Genomic DNA, 16,526 nt, shown 5'->3' on the forward strand with positions numbered 1-16,526 from the left:
AAAGGAAGGGAAAAAGAAAGAGAAGAGAGGGAGGAGAGAAAGGAAGGAAGGAGGGAAGAAAACAGAAAAAAATATAAGAGAATTGAGGAAAGAAAGGAATAGGAAAGAGAAGAGAGAGAAGGAGGGACATGGGAGGAGAAAAAAAGGAAAGGAAAGAATGGGAAGAATGAAGGAAAGGAGGAAAAATCAAGGAAGGAAGGAAAGGAGAAAAGAAGAGAATGAAAACTAGAATAATGGAGACAAAGAGAACAAAAGGATAAAAGATAATAGAGAAAAAAAAAAGAGGAAGTGAGTTTGAGAGCAAAGGAAGAAGAGATAAGACAAGATTGGGAAACAGAAAGAGGAGGAGGAGGAGGAGGAGGAGGAGGAGGAGGAGGAAGGTAATTAAGAGAAGAGAAAGGAGAGGAAGCAAATGGAAGGATAATTAGAGAAAGAGATGAGAGGAGGGAGGAAAGTGTCGTGAAGAGAGAGAGAGAGAGAGAGGGCTTATGGAGTAATTTTATAGGCTCAAAAGACCATTAAAAACAAACAAACAAACAAACAAACAAACAAAAAACACGTGTAGATTGCCGGTGCTGTATCCCAAATGCCAAACACCACTCTCTCTCTCTCTCTCTCTCTCTCTCTCTCTCTCTCTCTCTCTCTCTCTCTCTCTCTTGCATGTACACAATGGTATTTTTTTTTATTAATGGATGTAAAAAAGAGAAAAAGTTATCATAACCTTTTTAAACTTTTCTCCTTAAATGTAAGAAGTTATCATTATTATTTATTTTTATTGTTAGTTTTTCATTTTTTCGTCATTATTAAATTATTATGTATTTATTATTATTATTCATTATTATTCCTGTATTCCTTCTTTACTAATTCATTTATGTATTCTTAATTAACTTTCTTTTTTTTCTTTCCTTCTTTCTTTCATTTTCTTTTCTTTTTATTTCATCCATGTATTTTTTATTATTGCCATCTATACGTTCTTCCTTTATTAACTCTTTTTTCTTTCCTTTTTTCTTTTTCTTTTTCTTTTTCATTTCATTCATGGATTTTTCAGTACTGCAATCCACATATTCTTCCTTTATTAACTCATTCTTGTATTCTTCCTTCGTCTCTTCATTTTATCTATTCATTCACATTCTGCCCTGCCTGGGGGTTGGGATGGCACGTTCCTCCCTCCTCCCTTGTTGTTTACCTGCAATAATAAACTATCAATCAATCAATTTTATCTATTCTCTTTACTAACTCATTCACGTATCTTTTTATTTCAGATCCCTTCAAAAGCAAGTTCTGTGGAGTGCTTCGCGGCTCATTCTCGGTCGTCTAGGAGTAAGTACCCTGTTATCCTTATGTCCTTGGTTAGAATCTCATGGTTAGGTTAATTAAGTCTAAACACGACCTTATTATGTGTCAATTATTTGTTACTGAAAGTTTATTTATGTGTTTTTATGTATGTTATCTTTTTCAAGTATTTTTTTTTCTGTTAGAGTTTGGGGTCTCTTTTTTTTGTAACGCTATAATGTTGTTTGTTTCGTTGTTCACATGGAATTTATATACTACTACTACTACTACTACTACTACTACTACTACTACTACTACTACTACTACTACCACCACCACCCTCTCCTCTCCTCTCCTCTCCTCCCTCTCATCATATTTTCCAAGTCATAATTTTTCTCATTATTTGTCTTCGCGTCGTTTTATCTTTCTGCTCCCGTCTGTCTGTCTCCATTAGTCAGTCTGCGGGTCTGTCCATCTGTCTGTGTGGGTCTGATGGATTGGTCTTTTCCTTCCCCTCTGTCTGTCTTCTCTCCTCCTCATATAACTGTCTTGAATCTGTCCTCTTTGTCTTCTGCGATTTCTGTTTACTTTTCTTCTTTTTATTGTCTTGTCATTATTTTCTGTATGTTTCTTTTAGGGAGTGTCGTGTGTGTGTGTGTGTGTGTGTGTGTGTGTGTGTGTGTGTGTGTGTGTGTGTGTGTGTGTGTGTGTGTGTGTCCCATTTCTTCGTTAACTGAGGCGTGTTTGGGTACAGCGAAATTTGGCCAAGATTCCGCGGTTTTGAAAATTAATGGGCCATCGTACTGTGTGTGTGTGTGTGTGTGTGTGCGTGTGTGTGTGCGTGTGTGTGTGCGTGTGCTTGCTTTTCTCATATATTCCTCTCTTCTGTGTCCTATTAGCTTTGTCTAACTATTTATTCTTATTTGCATTTTTTTTTCATCTTCTTGGAATTTATCTTTAAAGGTCTCATTTATTCCTCTTTTTCAGTTTCCATTCATATTTTTCTTTGACAGTTTGTTGGTTAATACATTTCTTTTTCTGTTTAATTTACCTTTTTTGTATGTGTAGGAGAATAACGATGGAGAGAAAGAGGGAGAGAGTAAAGGGAAGAAAGGGAGAGAGGGGAAGGGAAGAGGAGGAAAAAGGGCAAATGGAAGGAGAGAGGAAAAAAATATTATCTTAGTCAAAGAGTTTAGGATAGGGGTGCCCTGCCTGCGTGTGTGTGTGTGTGTGTGTGTGTGTGTGTGTGTGTGTGTGTGTGTGTCCCGTCATTCACTCCCCAAGCCATTAATCACTCACCCTTCATCCTCGTCTCCCAGTCATCATCGCTGCATTTTTATTTTAGTTTTATGCTCATTTTCCTCAATTTACACATTCGTTCGCCTCTTGGTTGGGGTGTCTGTGTGGCTTGCTAGGGTGAGTGGGTGTTAGTTTTATCCTCTGGTTCGTATGTGTTTAATTAAGTTTGTGTACTTATAGATAATGAAGGATGCCTGGTTATTTAATTTATGGAGAGCTTGTAAAAAAGATGTATATGACTGGCAGGAATAGTAGAGAAAAAATATTACTGCCTAGATCGCTTGAAAAAAAATAATATGGATAGTTATAATAATGCCAAAAAAATGTTGTTGACTAAAATATTAAAAAGAGATTTGTCTGACCATAGTTAAAATAAAAGAAGAGAAAATATGCATGACAAACTAATAATTCTAGAAACACTAATCTTTTAGGGGATAATTAAAAGGTGGAAATTATAAACTAGCATTAGATAAAGTCAGTTATGTATCGCATTTTTCAGAATTAATTATTACGAAGACCAAAATACTGCAAAACACGTGACTGAAAAATTAAGAAGAAATGTAATATAAAAAATTGCAAAAAAATGGAGCTGACAAGAATATCGAAAAGAAATGAGGTTAAAATAGATGACCATATGCTAAATAGATATCCCCGTCACTGTATCGCTCCTGCTGGCGAGGCTTCTGAAGGGCCCGGGCATCATTACGCAGGCCAGACACTTAGCAAACCCAAGGAGGAAAAATATAGAGTCCAAGACATTTTTCCTCGTTAGCTCCAACTCCCCCATGGACGCGGCCTTCGAGGGTTCCAGGGTTTATTAAGGAAGGATGAGTTTGTTATTAGTTTTGCAAGTTTGATCATGGAGTTTATTATTAATAGTGAAAATAAATATATATGATTAAAAAATCAATCCCCTCTTTTAGCTGCATTTTCCTCATTCACTAAATCTCAAAGGGTGTTATGACGCTCGTGAATAAGTTCAAAGGTTGAGTTAATAAGTAAAAGTAGAGGTAGATATATTTAGATCATTCTCGGTATTCATATAATATTCACTAGTTTAGATATCATTATTTGAAAGTGAAAACAAGTATTTTATTGTGAGGCGTAATTTCAACATTAGCTACATCTCTTTAACTGACGAGCCTTTGAGGGGCGTAGAGGCTTAATTTAGACAATTTTAACACACCGGCATCATTTAGGCAATTTTAACCCATAGGTAATATAAAAAATGAATATAAATCTCTATATGTAATGTAAAACTCCTCTGCTAGCTGTATCTCTTAACTGAGGAGCCTCGGAAGGATGAGGAGGCTTAATTTAGAGGTACGACACATAGGTAACATTTAACAGGTAACACACAGGTAATATATGAGCGAAAACTAATATTTTAATGTAAGGTAAGACTTCTCAGTTTACTACATCCTTCTCTCCGGCAGGCCTCTGAAGGGCGTACATATAAAGTTCATATAGACAGTTTTAATTAACGTTGTATCACAGCTAACATTAATAAGAACGAGGACAACAGACATAAAGGAAGCCAGAATCTCGTCGTTAGCTTAAATCTCTCACTGACAAACCACCGAGGGACATACATAGAAACTTTATATAGACAGCTTTAACATTGTATCACACAGCTAACAATTCACAGCGAAGAAACTAATTTAAAGCAAGGTAAGAGTCCCCGTTAGCGTAATCTCTCCCTGATAAACCACTGTAGAACATACATAATAGAAGCTTCATATAGACAGTTTTAACATTATATCACACTCAGCTAACAATTCACAGCGAAGAATCTAATTTAAAGCAAGGTAAGAGTCCCCGTTAGCGTAATCTCTCCTGACGAGGCCTTTGAACGCCGTATAGAGCCCTCATTAGGAGCCGAGCCAGCGCGATGTGATTACCCCTCCCTTGTCAATAAGTCAATAGCGTCATTTACTCCCAATTTCTCCCCAGGTGCCTCAATTAACCTCCCCAGCCTCCCCCAGCACCGCGTCTTACCTGTTATTCCCTCCCCTTCCCACCCCCCAGCTTCCTTTTCATTTGTCACCCCCTCCCTACCTCTCCCCCCTCCGCACCTTCCCTTTTCACCTCCTCCTCCCCCTCGTCTTAACCTGTCGGGACCTCCTTACCTCCAATTCACTTTCACCTTCACACACTTTCCCGCGGCGCCTTGGGTTAGTTACCTGTGCCACACCTTGACCTACTCACGGCGCGTCTTCTGTTGCCCTAATTACCTGTGTGGCTGGAGAGGGGTTGTGGGGCGGTTGGGGCTGTAGGGGGTAGGATGTGGGTGGATGGGGTTGTGTGGGAGGGGTTGTGTGTGTGTGGGTTTATGCGTGGGGGGGGGGCGGGTTTGTAAGGCTTCAAAACACACATAAAGCAGACTTTTATGATTTTCTTTTATATTTTGTTTTAATTATTGTCTTTTCGTCTTTTTCATCTCTCTCTCTCTCTCTCTCTCTCTCTCTCTCTCTCTCTCTCTTTTATATGTTTTACCTTGTTTTGATTATTATCTTTTCTGTTCTTTATATTCTTCCGTCTTTCTTTCTTTTTTTGCTTTACTTTCCTTTTTTTCTGTCATTCTATTTTCCACTCCTTTTCTTCCTTCTTTCCTTTCTTCCTTTTTTTCTCTCTCTTCATAATCATCCGTGTCATATTTGTGGTCTTCTCTCCACTACACCTCCTCCTCCTCCTCCTCCTCCTCCTCCTTCTCCTCCTCCTCCAGCCTTGCTAACTAAGTTGTCCTTGAAACAATTTGCTCGTTAGTGTAAATCGCAATGGGCCTTAATTACAAGTGGGAGGAGGAGGAAGGGAGGAGGGGAGGAGGGGGAAGGAAGGGAAGGGAAGAGAAGGGAGGGGAAGGGAGAGAAGGGAAGGTGGAATGTATTGGGCTGGGATGGAGAGAGAATGGAGAGATGGAGAGAAGTGGGAGGAAAGAGGGGAGAGAAAATGGGGGGATGGGGAGGGAGAGAGAAAGGGGGAAAGGTTGAAGGGAAAGGGGAGAGGAGGAGAGAAGGGGGAGGAAAGAGGGGAGAGAAAAGGAGAAGGGGGACAGTGGGAGAGAGAAGAGGGGAAGGGGAATAGGGAGGAAAGAGAGGGGAGAAGAGGAGAGGGGAGAGAAAGGGGAGGGAGAGGGGAGAGAAAAGGGGGGAGGGGGGAGAGGCAAGGCTTGTTACGCTGTTTTTTTTTTTTTTAACTTTACCTGTTGAAAATTAGTTCGTAAAATTGATCTCTCTCTCTCTCTCTCTCTCTCTCTCTCTCTCTCTCTCTCTCTCTCGTTTTACATCCCTTCCACAAATATCTCCACAGCTTCCACTTCATAAACCACTCCATAAACTCTCCTCCACTTCTCCATTATCTCCTCTTCTCATTCTCTCTCCTGTTCCTCCTCCACTTTCCTTTATCTTTTATTAGCATTCTCTCTCTCTATTCACTTTTCTTCCATTTCCTTCTCCCTTTCCTCTTCTCGTGTTCTATCTCCACTTTCCTCTTTTTTTATTAATATTCTCTACTTTAATTTCTGGTCTCTTCTACTTCCTTCTTCCTTTTCTTGTTTCTTCTCCTCCTCCATCCTTCCACTTTCTCTTCTTTATATATCTCTCTCTCCTCTCCTTTTCTCACCTTTATAAATTAATTTCACTTCCATTTCCTCCTTTCTTTTCATTTCTTTTCACCTCCTCTCTCTAATTTCTCTTTTTTTCTCATCTCTTATCCCCTATATTCCTTCTCTCCCCTTTCCTCCTTTTTCCTTTAAACATTCACTCACTTTTTTTTTACTAATTCCCTTTTATTTCCTTCTTTCTTTTCATGTCTTCTTTTATCTCCATTTTCTTCCTCTCCTCCTACACATCCCTTCTTTTTCTTCTTCACTTTTCTTCGTTTTTATTTTATTATTCTTTATTTTTCTTCTCTTCTCTTGCAAACTCCTTATGTTCTTATTTTCATTACTATTCTCCTCTCTCCACTTCCTCTCCTCCTCCACATCTTATCTCCCTTATCTCCCTTTCCTTCATCTACATAAGCATCCCAACACCTCTCCTCCTCCCTTCAATCCCCTTCAGTTGTCCCCTAAACCTCCTCCTTACTTCATTAGGGCGTTCCAATTCCCCTCCGTGCCAGAAAAGGCGTTCTGATCCCGTAGAGTTTATGGAATGGGGTCAGGATGGTGGTGGTGGTGGTGATTGTGGTGGTGTTTGTTTTGTTTGTTTTGGGTGTTTGTTAGTTTGTCTGTTTGTAAATGTGTCTTCTCTCTCTTATACTTCCCATTCATTAAGTATTTCCTTTTGTTTTCCTTTCTTTCTCTTCCTTTTCCTTTTTATATATTTTTCTCTTCTTTCTTTTATGCTTCACTTTCATTAATGTTTCTCCTTTGTCTTTCTCTTCGTTTTCCTTTTAATTAATTGTTTCTTTTCTAACATATTTTCTCTGCTTTTCTATCTCTTTCTCTTCCTTTCTTTATTTCCTCGCCATTCTATTTTCTTTCCCTGTTTCCTCCTCTCCTTTGTGTTGATCTTCGCTAAAATACAGGTGATTAAATATATCTCGCACCTTGATTATGTCCGCCAAGTAAAGGTAATGGGCGGGACCATCAAGGTAAGGAGTTTAGTTGTATCAAACGAGTCTTAGAAAATTAGTGAGTGAGTGAGAGGAAAAATATCTAAGGTGGTGTTTTGATTTTGTTTTGTTTCATATTTATGTTTTTGTTTCTGTTTTTTGCGTTTTCTTTTTCATATTTCATCCATTTTTTCTGTTTTACTACATATATTTTTTTCTTTCTATTTTGTTTTTTTCTTTCTCTTTATATATCACTATTAACTTCTCTTCATCTTTCTTTCATTTTCTTTTTCTGTTTATTTACTTCCTTTTCATCTTATTTTCTTTCCCTTTTCCCTTTTTTTCTTTTATTTATATCTTTTTATCTTATTCTCTTTCTTTTTCTATTTCTTCCTTTTCCATTTTTTTAATTCCTTTCAATCTTTCTTTTTTTCTTTCTCTTTACTTTTTATGCTTTGCTTGTATCTTCTCTTCCTCCTCCTCCTCCTCCTCCACTTCCTTCCTTTTCACTCCTCCTCCTCCTCCTCCTCCTCCTTCCTTTTCACTCCACCTTCTCTTGTCTCCTCCTCCTCCTCCTCCTCCACTTCCTTCCTTTTCACTCCTCCTCCTCCTCCTCCTCCTCCTCCTTCCTTTTCACTCCACCTTCTCTTGTCTCCTCCTCCTCCTCCTCCTCCTCACATGTAGTACACCTTCTCTTCTTCCCTCCACCCTCTTCTCTTCAACCATCACCCCCTTCTCTTCCCTCCCCTTCCCTCTCCCTTTCCCTCCCCCTTGCCTTCCCTACCTTATTTAGATTCTTTACCTCCCTGATCACTGCCTTGCTTTACCTACACTCCTCCTCCTCCTCCTCCTCCTTCTCCTCTTCTATTTGATACTTTTCTCCTCCCTCCTCCATCCCTTAGTGGCGTCTCCCCTCCTCTTTCTTTTCCTCTTCTTTCTTCCTTTTTATTATTGTTTTTTTTTTTAAAGTTTGTCTTTGTTTCTGTTATCTTGTCTGTCTGTTTGCCTGTTTGTCTGTCTCTTTGTCTGCCTGTGAGTATGAGTGTGCGTGTGTCTGTCTGTCTGAACACACACACACACACACACACACACTCACATACATACCTCCCCCCCCATCACACCCACACAGTCACAAACAGTCAAAACCATTAGTAGCAACACACGCGAATCAAAACAAATCAAAACAAAGAAAAAAAGAGCATCTGAAAGCCTACAAATAATAAAAATAAGAAAAGGGAATAGGAGGAAGAGGAGGAGGAGGAGGAGGAGGAGGAGCAGTCAGCGGTAGTCGTAGAAGATAACATAAGAGGCAGGATAAATAAATAAGGAGATGAGGCAGATAAGGAGGGATGGGTCGAGGCAGCATGCAAATTACCTTAACGTCCAGGGGAGACTAATATAAAAGGTAAATACTAATGGTGCGATTCATTGTAGAGACACCATTGTACACTCTCTCTCTCTCTCTCTCTCTCTCTCTCTCTCTCTCTCTCTCTCTCTCTCCTTTCTTTCTTTTTCCTCTTTCCTCATTTATTTCCTTTTTTTGTATCTGATTTTCTGCCTTTTTTTCCTCTTCTTTTCTTTCTTTCTTGCTCTTTGTCTATCTTATTTTTTTTGTATTCCCTCTATCTTTCTATCTATCTATCTCCTCCTCCGTCTTCTCCTTATTCATCCCTTTCACATATAATTCGACATCTTCCACTCCATAAACCCACTCCATAAAACCGTCTTCCACTTCTCCATTTTCTCCTCTTCCTCTTCTTTTTCTCTCTCCATCTCCCGTTTCCTCTTTCTTCACTTCCTTTCATTTTTTTTATATATCAACATTCACCTTTTCTTCACTTGTCTTCCGTTTCCATCTTCCACCACTCTCTCTCTCTCTCTCTCTCTCTCTCTCTCTCTCTCTCTCTCTCTCTCTCTCTCTCTCTCTCTCTCTCTCTCTCTCTCTCTCTCTCTCTCTCTCTCTCTCTCTCTCTCTCTCTCTCTCGAACGCGATGAGGAATGCCGCGTTCGATTTCGTGGTCCAAGTTAATTGATAAACATATAAATTTTGTGTATAATTAAAATAAGAAAATAATTGTCTTAGTTCTCATTATGGGGTCTTTGTTTTGGGCTCGTTATATTTTCTTCCTCTTTTTCTACCTTTCCTTTTCTCTGTTTATTCTTTTGTTACGAGTTGATTAATTGTTCTTGTTATTTTTGGTTTTCTCTTCTTCCTCACTGCCTCTCTTCCTCCCTTCTTTCTTTTTGTCTGTCTCTCTGTCTTCCTTCTTTCTTATTCTATTCCTTACTTCCTTATACGTTTTCTTTTCTTTCCTCGTTTTCATTTTCTTTCTTCCTTTCTTTCTTTCCTTCTTTCTTTCTTTTCATCTCCCTTCCTCGTCCATCTCTCTCAAATCCTTCAAGTTTCTAATCTTCTTAATCTGTGACCTTCTTTTAGTCTGTGCGTTAACCTTTTATTAGTTCCGCAGTTTTAGTATTTGTGTGTGTGTGTGTGTGTGTGTGTGTGTGTGTGTGTGTGTGTGTGTGTGTGTGTTCGTGTGCGTAAGACCAGATAAAACTAAGGAAGAAATAAATTACTAAACAATATACTTAACTTATCTCCCACTATATACACAAATAACATTTAACAGACTATACCAAGACGTAGTAACCCTCCCCCCCCCTCCCCCGAAAACAGTTACAATCCAATTCCAATAGAAGTAGTATTAGGAGGAGGAGGACGAGGAGGAAGAAGTAGAGGTAGAGGGAGAGGAGAAGGAGTTAATATCTTAGTTTCTTTCTTTTAATCTCCTGGTATTTCTGTTTTTAAAAAATGTATATGTGTGTATGTGTACCAGCGTTGCCAGATTGTCGTACTCAGCCGATTATATTTCCCGACTTCCTACCCCCTAAACTGTCTTCTGGGCTCCACTAACGAAACTCATTTATAGTTATCGTCAAAAGAGTTAGATCCTGATGTTTCTTGGCAATAGTTAGGCGTCAGAAACCGGTAAATACTATGCTCTGAGTACGACAATCTGGCAGCGGTGATGTGTACGATAATAACAGGGAGGTTACCGAGAGCTAGGTAGGTATTACAAGACACTTTTGGTTCTCACATCAGCTATTTCTAAAGGTCAAAGAAGGGGTCAAATGAGTTCTGATGTGTGCTTCTACAGGTTCATGGTACAGAGGAAGGGTCACACTACCACCAGGGTCATAGAACTACTCATGGAAATGCCCACAACTCCTACGAAAGCCTTGTCAAATGGGTGTTCTTGGGAGATGAAATGTCGAATACGAATGAAAATACGACCGGTCGGTTATATAAGACATTTTCGCTTTTCATATCAGCTATTTCTAAAGGTCAGAGAGGGGGTCGATCAGGTTCTAATGAGTGTTTCTTTAGGTTCACGGTACAGAAGAAGGATAAAACTACCACCAGGTCCATAAAACTACTCCTGGAAATGCCCCAAACTCCTACGAAAGCCTTGTCAAATGGGTGTTCTTGGGAGATGAAATGTCTCAATAATACGACCGGTCGGTTATATAAGACATTTTCGCTTTTCATATCAGCTATTTCTAAAGGTCAGAGAGGAGGTCGATCAGGTTCTAATGAGTGTTTCTTTAGGTTCACGGTACAGAAGAAGGATAAAACTACCACCAGGGCCATAAAACTACTCCTGGAGATGCCCCAAACACCTACGAAAGCCTTGTCAAATCCGTGAACTTGGGCAACGAAATGTTTAGTAATACGGCCCTTGTGGTGGTGGTGGTGGTGGTGTCGGCGGCGGCGTGGCTGTAGTCGTGGCCGGCGCGGGTCGTGCAGGGGTGGGCACACGCGGGTGGTAACAAGGGGTCGCCAGCTGATGAGTTACTGCACGATGGACTGAGGGCCACGAGGAGGGGCGAAGGTGAGGCTGCGCTGCGCTTACCTCACACCAGCACCTCGCCTCGCCTTACCTCACCTTGCCTTACCTTACCTAACCTTACCTTACCTCACCGCCTTACCTTACCTTATTTTACCTTACCTTACATCACCTGTCCTCTCCTGCTTCATCTCCTCATCTCACCTCCCTTTACCTTACCTTATCTTACCTTACCTTACATCACCTGTCCTCTCCTGCCTCACCTCCTCATCTCACCTCCCTTTACCTTACCTTATCTTACCTTACATCACCTGTCCTCTCCTGCCTCACCTCCTTATCTCACCTCCCTTTACATTACCTTACATTACCTTACCTGTCCTGTCCTGCCTCACCTCCTTACCTCGCCTTACCTTACCTTACCTTACCTTACCTCGTCTTATCTTACCTTACCTTACCTTACCTTACCTTACCTTACCTTACCTTACCTTACCTTACCTTACCTTACCTTACCTTACATCACCTGTCCTGTCCTGCCTCACCTTGCCTTTTACCTGCCCCTCTCACCTTACTAACCTTGTTGCCTTGTATTCATTATTTTTTTGCCTTTCTTAATTATTTCCTACATTTTTTTACTTCCTTACCTTTTTTCTTACGCTCTATCTTCTTTTATTTGCCTACCTGCTCATCTTTCCTCCCCTTTTCCTTCCTTCCTTCTTCCCTTCTTGTCTCTCTACCTTCCTTCCTTCCTTCGTAACTTTACCCAAATCCGTTTCTGATATTTTTCTTGTTTTCTTTTCTCTACTTTTCCTCTGTCTGTCTTTATCCAGTGTTACCGTTTTCTCTTCTTTCCTTCTTTCTCTCCTCACATTCACTCCTCTCCCTCTTTCATTTTTTTCTTTGTCTCTCTTTCTTTCCCTTTCACGTTAACCTTTTTCTTTCACCTCTACTTTTTATTCCTTTTCTGTACTTTCCTCACCTCCTCTGCTCTTTTCCTCCCCGTATACCCCTCCTCCTCCTCCTCCTCCTCCTCCTCCTCCTGCTCCTCCTCCTCCTCCTCCCATTCTCTTCACCTCTCGCCTATCACTTACAGGGTGTGTCAGTATGGGTATAGAAAAATGATAGTGTTATTTTTGGTCCCTCTGTTATTTTCGTGCTTTGGTCATAGGGCCGCTGACAGGGAGGAAGGGAAAGGTAGACATAGAGAGACAGATAGATAGATAGATAGTGAGAGAAGAAAAAAAGTATATGTGAGAATGTTTGACTTCTCCGTGGGTGTGAGAAGTTATGCGTTGGGCGGGGTTAGTTTTGGGTGTGGGCGGGGGTGGGTGGGGGATGGAGGGGGGAAAGGTGTGGGTGGGGTTTGGGATGCGGACAGAAACATGTATTTTTGTGTGGGTGTGGAAGGTGTGATGTGGGTGTGTGGGGTTTGTGTGTGTGTGTGTGTGTTTCTCTCTCTTTCTCTCTCTGTGACAACGCCTCTCTTTGTTTGTTTATGTGTTTGTTTGTTTGTTAATAAATCGTCGTGTTTGTAAATGAAAATGATAATAGTAACAAAATAATAAACAAACCACACTGAAAACAAACAAAAATTAACAACAAACAACACTATAAACAACAACAAGAACAGGATCACCACCACCATCACCACCACCAATAATAATAATAATAATAATAATAATAATAATAATAATAATAATAATAATAAAACAAACAACTCATGAGATTTTAAGAACAAGAAGACAGGCAAAGACGAGAGATAAAGGGAGTGAGCGAGAGAGAGAGAGAGAGAGAGAGAGAGAGAGAGAGAGAGAGAGAGAGAGAGAGAGAGAGAGAAAACTAACAGGGTGGATGGTGGGTGTGATAATATTCATGGTGGAGACGGCCAAGCAAAGTGGAATTAAATATGAAAATAATAAATAATGGAAACAGGCAGCGAGAAAATTAAGCCGAGAGCCACCGTGTTGGGGAGAGAGAGAGAGAGAGAGAGAGGGAGAGGAAGGGGAAGAGAAAGAGGAGGAAGTTGATATTGTGTTAGAGGAGAGAGAGAGAGGAAGTGAAGAGGAAGGGAAAGAGAGCAGGAATGTAGGTTAGATGAGAGAGAGAGAGAGAGAGAGAGAGAGAGAGAGAGAGAGAGAGAGAGAGAGAGAGAGAGAGAGAGAGAGAGAGAGAGAGAGAGAGAGAGAGAGAGAGAGAGAGAGAGAGAGAGAGAGAGAGAGAGAGAGAGAGAGAGAGAGAGAGAGAGAGAGAGAGCGGTATTGATGGAAGGAGAGAGAGAGAGAGAGAGAGAGAGAGAGAGAGAGAGAGAGAGAGAGAGAGAGAGAGAGAGAGAGAGAGAGAGAGTAGACTCCTTGTAGACCCACTAAAGACGCAATTTGAATTCTAAGCAAGTAAATATGAGCCAAATTAGCTTTTAAATTACCCGATAAGAATGACGTAATATTTAAATGTGTGTGTGTGCGTGTGTGTGTGTGTGTGTGTGTGTGTGTGTGTGTGTGTGTGTGTGTGTGTGTGTGCTGTGACAGGTAGCGGTAGAGAGAGAGAGAGAGAGAGAGAGAGAGAGAGAGAGAGAGAGAGAGAGAGAGAGAACTATTTCAATATTCTTCTCTTCCTTTTGTTCTTGTTTTCATATCTTCCAAGTTCTTAAAATCTTTCTCCTTCCTTTAGTCTTCCTCCTCCTCCTCCTCTTATATCTCATCTTATGCCCATGTTCCTATACTCTCACGGCTCTTACTTCTCTTCCTCTTCCTCTTCATCTTCCTCCTCCACCGCCGCCTTTCCGTACTCCGTCACTTCCACTGTGTGTTCCAATACCTTCTCTTCATCCTCCTCCTCTTCCTCCTCCTCCTCCTCCTTTCAACTCGCGAACGTGTTGCAGAATTTGTATTCAATATGACCTTCACCTCTTACAGTTTAGGGGAGGAGGAGGAGGAGGAGGAGGAGGAGGAGGAGAGGGGTAAGAAAGGAAAAGATGGAGGAAGACTCGGGATGTTATCAATTATTTTTCGTGTATTGAAATATTTTCTTTCTTATATTTATAGACGGTCAAGTGTGTGTGTGTGTGTGTGTGTGTGTGTGTGTACATATCTAGCACAATGGATGCAGACAAGGTGAATTTCAGCCTGTGTGTGTGTGTGTGTGTGTGTGTGTGTGTGTGTGTGTGTGTGTGTGTGTGTGTGTGTGTGTGTGTGGACAGGCTTGCGTGTGTATCGTTGAATAATAGGAGGGAGGGAGGGAGGGAGAGTCGGAGAGAGGGAGGAGATAAAGGGAGAGAGAGAGACCGAGAGAGAAAAATGAAGAGAAAAGAAAATAACAAAAAAAAATAAGCAATCACTCTGTTTGTATAAGAGGAACATAAAGATGATTGGTGGAGACGGACGGCCACCTGACCCCAGCAGCCAATCAGATAACAGCTTCTTTGTGTACTGTCGTTTTATTGGGCAAACACTCCCGAACACTCCCTTCACTAATGACCAATCGCGGAAAGGGAAATCAATCAACCCCTTTTTCCAGGTAGAGGAGAGGCTTTGTCACACCTGGTCATGCTGTTTCAATTTTGATGCTGTTAGAGTTTCTGATCTTTTTATTGTTTTTATTTAACGTTTTATTTATTTTTTATTATCTTTCGTTCACAGGTAAATTGATTAATGGGTTGTAAGTTCATTAGATCTTACTTGGGCATCCTACTTTTATTGATGTGACTTTTTTTGTATTAATTTTGTTTTACTCTATTTTTTTATTGTTCGTAGGTAAATTAATAAGTAGTTTGTAAGGTGTGCAAATCCTCAATTCTTCTTCTTCTTCTTCTTTTTCTTCTTCTTCTTCTTCTTCTTCTTCTTCTTCTTTCAGTTTTTCCCTACTTACGGTCGCTACACACACACACACACACACACCTTTTTATTTTTTGGGTCGCTTCTACTTTTATTTTTGCTTCTTTCACTTAACATTTTACTTATTCTTCATCACATGTCTTTCACAGGTAAATTAATAAGACTTTCATTAGGTGTGCAATTCCTTAGTTCTTACCTGGTCATCTTATTTCCATCTATTTTATTGTTTTACTTACTACATCTTCACTTTATTATTGTTTCTCTCTTTCAATAGCTTTTAAAACCTTATTCATATTTATATCACTCGTTTCTCATTTTTGGTCACGTGAATGTAAATTGATAAGGTTTCTCTCAGTTATTTCAGTATTCAACCTAATTTTGTTCTTTCTATTTACTCTTTATTTGATAGTACACACTTTGTTTTTTAAATTCAATACTTATCGTAATTTCCTTTTTATTTCCTATTCCTACTTGATATTGATTATTGTCTTGTCTGTCTTGAATGCTTCACAGTTGATTCATATTTACCCTAATTTTTTTTCTTTTTGTTTACTCTTTTTACTGTTGCTTTCACTGGACGGTCGATTTAATTTAATGTTTCAGGGTTGATTAATTTCCCGGCGTGTTGGTCATTAATTGAAAGGTGTGCTGAAGGTGCGTACAGGTGAGGTGATTAAGACGTCCAGGTGAGAGCGTGTGGCGGTGGTGATGGTGGTGGTGGATTAAATGTGTAGGCGGTGTGTGAAGGTGTTTGGGTTGTTTTATTATATTATTGTTTTATGTTTTTTTTTGGTGTTGTAGATGTTGTTTTAATTCGTGTGTTTGTTGGTTGGTTGGTTTGTGTTAGTTTAGGTTTTGTGATCGGATGCATTCTTTATTTCTTTTCTTTTCTTTGTTTCGCTCTCAGTGTGTGTGTGTGTGTGTGTGTGTGTGTGTGTGTGTGTGTGTTTGTGTGTGTGTTGCAAGCCTCACCTTGTTAACCATCCCTCATCCTTCACCTCCTAACACACACACACACACACACACACACACACACAGGCACAGACCCCCCCCCTCTCCCTAAAACACCTCTCCCCTCCTTCCCTTCCCTCCAAAACAGACACCTTTACTCTTCCTCTTCCTCCTCCTCCTCCTCCTCACCTGCCATATTGATTATTTTTCGTTTTACACCCCCGCGCCCGTCCACGTATATCAGTCAAGCCGCGGGTGTTCAGGTGTAAAACAGCGGACGGGTTGGTTTACTTGTGCCGCGCCTGCCGGAGAGGGAGGCGACCCGCGAGGCACGTCTGGCGGGGATGGCGGAGAAGATGGGAAGGGATGGAATGGAAGGGGTGGAAAGGGAATGGAAGGGAGGTTGGAAAGGGTGAAAGGTTGGCGAGAAGGAAAGAAAAGAGAGAACGAAGGGATGGGATGGGATGGAATGGAAGGGGTGGAAAGGGAATGGAAGATAGAAAGGGAATGGAAAGGATGATAGGAGGGTGAGTAGGAAAGAAAAGAGGGAACGAAGGGATGGGATGGAATGAAAGGGATGGAATGGGAATGGAAGATGGGAAGTGAATGGAAAATAGGATGGAAAGGATGATAGAAGGGTGAGAAGGAAAGAAAAGATTGGAAAGAAGGGGAGGAAGTGAGGAAGGAACATAGGAAGGAAGGAGGAAAGGTAAAATGGGATGGAAAGAAAGGAAGGGAAGGAAAGGAAGATGGGCGTGAAAGAGAGAGCAAGATT

At 40.6% G+C, this 16,526-nt stretch overlaps 1 long non-coding RNA gene across 1 annotated transcript in view; it reads left to right on the forward strand.

Moving 5' to 3' along the window:
- Positions 1 to 1,260: 1,260 nt before the first annotated feature.
- Positions 1,261 to 16,526, forward strand: part of LOC126999614 (uncharacterized) — a 74,648-nt gene continuing 59,382 nt past the window's right edge. The window contains exon 1 of the long non-coding RNA XR_007753471.1: positions 1,261 to 1,320. This is a non-coding gene — a long non-coding RNA (uncharacterized LOC126999614). The remainder of the gene's footprint in view (positions 1,321 to 16,526) is intronic.

The sequence above is a fragment of the Eriocheir sinensis genome, chromosome 16 (genome assembly GCF_024679095.1).
Source record: "Eriocheir sinensis breed Jianghai 21 chromosome 16, ASM2467909v1, whole genome shotgun sequence".
NCBI classification, from domain to species: Eukaryota; Metazoa; Arthropoda; class Malacostraca; order Decapoda; family Varunidae; genus Eriocheir; species Eriocheir sinensis.